Source organism: Mus caroli, unplaced genomic scaffold (assembly GCF_978045245.1).
Source record: "Mus caroli unplaced genomic scaffold, Mus_caroli_1 scaffold_1, whole genome shotgun sequence".
In the NCBI taxonomy this organism is placed as follows: Eukaryota; Metazoa; Chordata; class Mammalia; order Rodentia; family Muridae; genus Mus; species Mus caroli.
The window spans coordinates 128,690,394-128,692,725 of record NW_028227256.1 but is presented as its reverse complement, the minus strand read 5'-3'; positions in this window follow the sequence as shown (position 1 = coordinate 128,692,725).

Sequence of the window (2,332 nt, the reverse complement as noted above, 5' to 3'; positions counted from 1 at the left end):
ACGGAGCACAGGGACTGTCCCCCGGGGGTCACCCAGCACTGACCTCTGCACTGTATTAGTGCACAATGGGACCGTGTTCTGAAGGCTCAGTTGCCATCCTATGGCTGCAGGGGGCAAAACCCTGGAGTCAGGGTCCGATGGTCACTGAGCATGGACCCCTGAGAGGGTAGTGGGGCCCCAGACCACCCTCTCTTCTCTTTGACTCTCAAGCTCTGAGATGAGTGACTTCAATCTTCTACCTGTTCCCAACCATGACATACACTGCCATAGTTCCAAAAGCAACAGTCATTTGTTCACAGACTGGACTCTCCAAAAGCATGCTCCCCTCCCCCTTCCTCCCTCTCCCCCCCTCCACATTCTCTTTATAAGCTGGTTACCTCAGGTGCTTGTTATAGCAATGGAAAGCAGACTTAGGCTTCTTTCTCATTTGCTTCCCTTCCATACAAACTCCTGGAGGGGAGGGTCCAGGTTTTTATTTATCCTCTGGGCTCAGAAACCTGATTACTGCTTGACATGCAGAAGATGTTCAGAAACTGTTTATTGAGACCTTTTGACCTTACCCCCTGGCTCTCTGAAATTCTACCCTTTGGCCCCATCTTCTCTAATCCTCTAAATACTTAGGCATAGTCCAGCCCTCCAACCTTCCCTGGCATTGACATAGCCTCCCTGCTCCCTGTCTTTGTCATTGTCTTCCTCCTCCTCTTCCTCCTCCCTCCTTTTCCTCCCCCTCCCCCTTTCTTTTCCTCCTCTTCTTCTAAAGAGCATGTCTCACTCCTTGGCTGCCTAGAATTAATTGGGGAAAACCAGGCCGATGTTGAACTTATAGTGATCCTCTTGCCTCTTCCTCCTGAGTGTTGGATTTACAGGCAGACCCTCCCCACCACGCCTAAGCCTAGGTTTTCCTAGTTACTCATGGAACAGGACAGGTATCCTCTGTCCCAAATCCAGAGGCTTGGTTACCGTAGGCATTCTTTGCAGCCCTTCAGCTTGTAGCAGCCACAGCTGCATAAAACGCTCATTCCCAGAGAAATCTCCATGCCCTGGTAGGGAAGGTAGCAAAGAGCTGGAAGGCCCTTTGTGGGATGTCAGCCACCCATAAGTCACTCTCATGTGGTTGTGACCTCAGGACTCTGTCTTTTAGAAGAAAACTGTCCTCTTTCCAACACCACATTCTCCTCAAAGCAGCCTTCTCAAGGGCACCCAGATTGCAGAAGCTATGTGCCATATCTGCTAAAAGAACACAGGGCAAGGTCCTCTTTGATGTAGTCCCGGCAGAGCACTGGAAGCAAGGATAAAAAGGCCCCAGCATAAGAACGCTGTCCCTCAGCCCACCCCAGCGTTTTGTGGTGTGCTTTAAACAAACAAAAGGTTTATTTATATTTAGCTTGTGTGCACGCACGAATTTCGCCCACAGCTATGTATATCTAACACATATGTTCTTGGCACCATGGATCCAGAAGGTGTCAGATTCCCTAGAACTGGAGCTACAGACAGTTGTGAGCAATCATGCTGGTGCTGGAAACGGAATCTGGGTCCTCTGCAAGAGCAGTAACTGCTCAGGACTGCTTAACCATCTCTCTAGCGCCCCTGGTGGTGGTCTTTGACCCCTGACGTTAGACAGTATGGTAGAATGATGGTTGACCTGGGTTCTAAGCCTTGCAGGACTTTGGGCTTCTTTAGTCTCCTTTCTGAGATGTAGTTTCCCCTTGTGTAAATCGAGAACTGACTTAGCATTACCTATCTGCAAAGTTTCTTAGATGATTCACTTGGCCAAAAAGGACAGAGTTGTTCCTCTTCATAGTGGAAGAGGGATGCTATGTGGGAAGGAACTCTGCCATGGAGAGGCAGAGCTGGGGGAGGGGATCAGGGAGATATTATCAGGTAAGTGACAATTTCACACTCCAGAAAAGAGAGGAGAATAGGCCCTGTGCCCTGGGATCGCACATTAGCTCTTAGGTGCTAGGTGCTGCACACACACACACACACACACACACACACACACACACCCCGAAATTGGCACTCAGCAGGTTGGGTAGAGACAGTTAGAGACCTGTCAGGTGTGGTCCAGGCCAAAGGGCCTCACCCTGTACTTAGTTTAGGGCCAGCTTATGAGGGGAACAGGAAGAAGCACAGGCCTTAGTTCCCAGAGTGGGAGAAAGGGGTGGCCCCGGGACAGAGGGAGAGCAAGAGATTGGCAGTGGCTGTGGGCAGGGCCGGTCCGGACAAAGGCGGAGTCAACTTGTACACGTGAAAAACTCTGGCTGGGGCCGGGCTTTTGCCTTCCTCCTCCTCTTACCCACCTTCCTGCACCCCTCCCTTCTCCCTTCTCCCT